Source organism: Dendrobates tinctorius, unplaced genomic scaffold, assembly GCF_039654945.1.
Source record: "Dendrobates tinctorius isolate UK_male_01 unplaced genomic scaffold, ASM3965494v1 ptg000086l, whole genome shotgun sequence".
Lineage (NCBI taxonomy): Eukaryota > Metazoa > Chordata > Amphibia > Anura > Dendrobatidae > Dendrobates > Dendrobates tinctorius.
The window spans coordinates 949,446-955,000 of NW_027361754.1; the positions used below are offsets into that span (position 1 = coordinate 949,446).

General features: G+C 40.8%; 1 long non-coding RNA gene across 2 annotated transcripts in view; it reads right to left on the minus strand.

Annotated features, from left to right (window-relative positions):
- Window positions 1-3,167: 3,167 nt before the first annotated feature.
- Window positions 3,168-5,555, minus strand: part of LOC141097598 (uncharacterized) — a 5,674-nt gene continuing 3,286 nt past the window's right edge. Inside the window, exon 3 of one of the 2 annotated variants that reach the window (XR_012234011.1) lies at window positions 3,168-3,498. This is a non-coding gene — a long non-coding RNA (uncharacterized lncRNA). Of the gene's footprint in view, window positions 3,499-5,214 lie in introns of those variants that run through there. The other variant, XR_012234010.1, reaches the window with a different exon arrangement.

Sequence of the window (5,555 nt, forward strand, 5' to 3'; positions counted from 1 at the left end):
AGTCTGGAGGAAGAGGGAGGACAGAGGAGTCTGGAGAAGGAGGACAGAGGAGTCTGGGAGTCTGGAGGAAGAGAGAGGTCAGAGGAGTCTGGAGGAGGAGGGAGAACAGAGAGGAGTCTGGAGGATGTGGAGGACAGAGGAGTCTGGAGGAAGAGGGGGGACAGAGGAGTGTGGAGGAAGAGGGAGGACAGAGGAGTCTGGAGGAGGAGAGAGGACAGAGGAGTCTGGAGGAGGTGGAGGACAGAGGAGTCTGGAGGAGGTGGAGGACAGAGGAGTCTGGAGGAGGTGGAGGACAGAGGAGTCTGGAGGAAGAGGGAGGACAGAGGAGTGTGGAGGAAGAGGGAGGACAGAGGAGTCAGGAGGAAGAGGGAGGACAGAGGAGTCTGGAGAAAAAGGGAGGACAGTGGAGTCTGGAGGAGGAGAGAGGACAGAGGAGTCTGGAGAAGAAGGGAGGACAGAAGAGTCTGGAGAAGAAGGGAGGACAGAAGAGTCTGGAGGAGGAGGGAGGACAGAAGAGTCTGGAGGAGGAGGGAGGACAGAGGAGTCTGGAGAAGGGAGGACAGAGGAGTCTGGAGGCGGAGGGAGGACAGAAGAGTCTGGAGGAGGTGGAGGGCAGAGGAGTCTGGAGGAGGAGGGAGGACAGAGGAGTCTGGAAGAGGAGGGAGGGCAGAGGAGTCTGGAAGAGGAGGGAGGACAGAGGAGTCTGGAGGAGGAGGGAGAACAGAGAGGAGTCTGGAGGAGGTGGAGGACAGAGAAGTCTGGAGGAAGAGGGAGGACAGAGGAGTCTGGAGAAGGAGGGAGGACAGAGGAGTCTGGAGGAGGAGGGAGGACAGAGGAGTCTGGAGGAAGTAGAGGACAGGGGAGTCTGGAGGAAGAGAGAAGACAGAGGAGTCAGGAGGAGGTGGAGAACAGAAGAGTATGGAGGAGGAGGGAGAACAGAGAGGAGTCTGGAGGATGTGGAGGACAGAGGAGTCTGGAGGAAGAGGGGGGACAGAGGGGTGTGGAGGAAGAGGGAGGACAGAGGAGTCTGGAGGAGGAGAGAGGACAGAGGAGTCTGGAGGAGGAGGGAGAACAAAGAGGAGTCTGGAGGAGGTGGAGTACAGAGGAGTCTGGAGGAGGTGGAGGACAGAGGAGTCTGGAGGAAGAGGGAGGACAGAGGAGTGTGGAGGAAGAGGGAGGACAGAGGAGTCAGGAGGAAGAGGGAGGACAGAGGAGTCTGGAGAAGAAGGGAGGACAGTGGAGTCTGGAGGAGGAGAGAGGACAGAGGAGTCTGGAGAAGAAGGGAGGACAGAAGAGTCTGGAGGAGGAGGGAGGACAGAAGAGTCTGGAGGAGGAGGGAGGACAGAGGAGTCTGGAGAAGGGAGGACAGAGGAGTCTGGAGGCGGAGGGAGGACAGAGGAGTCTGGAGGAGGTGGAGGACAGAGGAGTCTGGAGGAGGAGGGAGGACAGAGGAGTCTGGAGGAGGAGGGAGAACAGAGAGGAGTCTGGAGGAGGTGGAGGACAGAGAAGTCTGGAGGAAGAGGGAGGACAGAGGAGTCTGGAGAAGGAGGGAGGACAGAGGAGTCTGGAGGAGGAGGAAGGACAGAGGAGTCTGGAGGAAGTAGAGGACAGGGGAGTCTGGAGGAAGAGAGAGGACAGAGGAGTCTGGAGGAGGTGGAGTACAGAGGAGTCTGGAGGAGGAGGGAGACAGAAGTGTGGAGGAGGAGGACAGAGATGTCTGAAGGAGGTTGATGACAGAAGAGTATGGAGGAGGAGGAGGAGGATAGTGGTGTCTAATGACTCCCTATAACACATGCACGCTCAGTTAGCCTTTGCACACTGACCAATAATAACTCGCCCTATTTTATAGACAGAAGTGGTCAGAAGTGGCGACTCTGGTGCGTGGGGTCAGTGCTAGGAATGGATTTCAGCAGAGCCATGATGTGATCATCACCCAGTCCAGACCCATCCAGCAGACATTGGGGATTCAGCGCCCCATGAGTCCTCCCCCGAGGACCGCAGACATCTCTGTGGATTTTCATTATAGAGAATTTCAGCTCTGGAGTACAACACAGGAAGGGGATGGAGGTGGGGAGTGCGGGGTCTGCAGAGAGCTTGGACTAGTTTGACATGAAATGATTGGAGTTTTCTTCCTGTAGATTGTGACATGGTGACACTTCCCCGCCTGAGATTAATCCACTTTCTGGAGGGAAAAGCCGCCTTCATTAGCACTGGATGCCTCCTGAGCGCACAGCAGCTCGTAATGAGAGGCCGGAGCTCAGCGCTGCCCCCTGCCGATCACCATACAGCAGGGCTGAAAGCAGTCTTGCACCGCTGCAGTCGGTCCCACTGGAGATGACAATAATGCGATTTAACTGCGGTAATTAGAGCAGGAATCAGCCGCTTCTCGCCTCCTATTTGGCAAACTTAACTTGAAAGAAAATGTTTTAAATTAAAAATCGTCAAACAAATATATCTATAATATACAATGTACAAGGACATCTGTACTATAAAATGTCCAGAATTATCGGTAATATATAATGTACAGATAACTCTATCTTATATAATGTCCAGGTAGATCTATAATATATAATGTCCAGGAATATCAATAAGATATAATGTTCTGATAGATCTATAACATACAATGTACAGCGAGATCTATAATATATAATGTCCAGGGTTATCGATAATATATCATGTATATGGATATCTATAATATTAATGTATATGAATATCTATAATATCTAATGTCCTGATAGATCTATGATATATTATGTCCAGCGTTATCTATAATATATAATGTACAAGGCTATCTAGTATAAAATGTCCAGAATTATCTAATATATAATGTACAGATAAGGCTATCACATATAATGTATAGTGAGATTTATAATATATAATGTCCAGGCAGATCTGTAATATGTTATGTCCAAGGAGATCTACAATATATAATGTCTAGGAATATCTATTATATATAATGTCCTGGAAGATCTATAATACAGCTCTGGCAAAAATTAAGAGACCTCTTTCAAATGTTCAGCTTGCCTGATTTTTCTCTTTATAGGTATATTTGTGAGTAAAATATAAATTGTTCTTTTAGTTTATAAACTTCTGACAACATGTCTCCAAATTTCCAAGCACTAAATTTTGTTTTTTATTTCTGAAAAGGAAAAATGTTCAAAATTAAAAAAACAAAACAGTGCTTGCAGACCACAAAAAATGCAAAGAAATCAAGTTCATAATCATTTAGAAACAACAATACTAATGTTTTATCTCAGGAAGAGTTCAGAAATCAATATTTTGTGGAATAACCATGATTTTTAATCACAGCTTTCATCTTAGCATGCTTTCCACCAGTCTTTCACACTGCTTTTGGCTTGTGACTATCCATCTTCCTCTTGATTACATTCCAGAGGTTTTCAATGAGGTTCAGGTCTGGAGATTGGGCTGCCCATGACAGGGATTTGATGTGGTGGTCTCTTTATTTTTGCCAGAGCTGTATATAATGTCCAGAGATATCTATAATATATAATTTTCAGAGAGACCTATTATATATAATGTCCAGTGAGATCTACAATATATAATGTGCAGGAAAATCTACAATATATAGTGTTCAGGAATATCTATAATATGTAATGTCCAAAAAAAATTTATAATATACACTGTCCAGGGAGATCCATAATATATAGTATACAAAAAAAACTATAACATATGAGGTCCAGAGTGATCTATAATATATAATGTCCAGAGAGATCTATACTATGCAATGTCCAGGGTGATCGGTGATATATAATGTCCAGATATATCTATAATATATCATGTCCAGGGTGATTATATAATATCCAGGTAGATCTGCAATATATAATGTCCAGGGAGATATACAATATATAATGTTCAGCAAGATCTACAATACATAATGTCCAGGGAGAGCTATAATATTTAATGTACAGGGTGATCTATAATATATAATATATTATGTCCAGTTAGATCTCTAATATATAATGCCCAGAGGTCTATAATATATAATGTCCAGAGATCTATAATATATAATGTCCAGAAATATCTATAATATAATGTCCAAAATATATGTAATGTCCAGGGTGATCTATAATATATAATGTCAATAGATCTATAATATATAATGTCCAGAGATCTATAATATATAATGTCCAGGGAGAGCTCTAATATATAATATTTAGAGAGATCTATAATATATAATGTCCAGAAATATCTTTCATATAATGTCCAAAAAATATATATAATGACCAGGGAGATTGCTAATACATAATGTCCAGGAAGATCTATAATATATAATGTCCAGAGATATCTATAATATATATATATGTATATAATTTATAATTAATATGCCCACTCTATGTCACGCGCAGAATTATCGCATAAATGAATAATGTTTTATATATATATATATATATATATAAAGCAGATATGTCATGTAAGATTACAGATATAAAGATCAATAATAAGAGTAATAAACGGAAGTTTAGATGATATAATGTGCATAGGTAATATAGATATATCCTCCCATGTCCAATGATCACATATATAAGGAGTATAAGATACACATAAGATGTATAAACCCACAATTTACAAGTATTGAACAATTAGGGTTAATGTGTGGGATCTATAGATGTTACAGTGATCACATGTATGTGTAATATATTATATATAACGTACAGGGGTGATAGGAGCATCATATATAATGCACAGAAGTCAGAACTATAACAATGATTTATAACACATCACCTACAGGGATCATATATAAATGTGAGTAAAATCGTTATCTGTACAAGATCGTACGATATAAGTGTATAATACATAAGAGCAATACAGCAAAGTGCAGATATGGTGTATTGTATAATATACGGGAGCCGCCATATATACATTATTTACTGTGAGTATATATCTGATGTATATTGTGTGCTCGGGCTATAATGTATAAACTACAAGGAGAACAGTTATGTAGTAATTATCCAGAATGAGTAATACTCAGGTTATGTCATTGATATGGGATTAATAATCTATAATGATATAATGGTGACTGATAATATACAATGGATCATAGATATGTGCGATCTATAGAAGCTACAGTCCTTGGACAGGGAATATGCAGTCATTATCTGTAATATTGTACAGGGATCACATATAGGTCGGATTTCTAATGTATAGGCTCCAGGAAACACATACAAATGATGTCCAGATGTCTATATTATTAATATATAGGATTTATTATGAATAATAATCTAGGATCACAATTATTTAATATTAATCTATAATATATCTCATACGCGGATTATTTTTCTGTATTAATCTTCATTAATTTTCAGATTTTATCACATATAATGCATGATATCTATGGATCACATATACTGTATGTATAAACGATCTATAACATAGAATGTACACACATGTAATACTGATCTGTAATGTATAATAAGAAGGGATTATTGATAATGAACACGTGTTACAACAATGTCGGATACATAATTCTTATCATATAATATATATTGTACGAGGATCATATATAAATTATATGATATAGTTCACTGTTAACACAA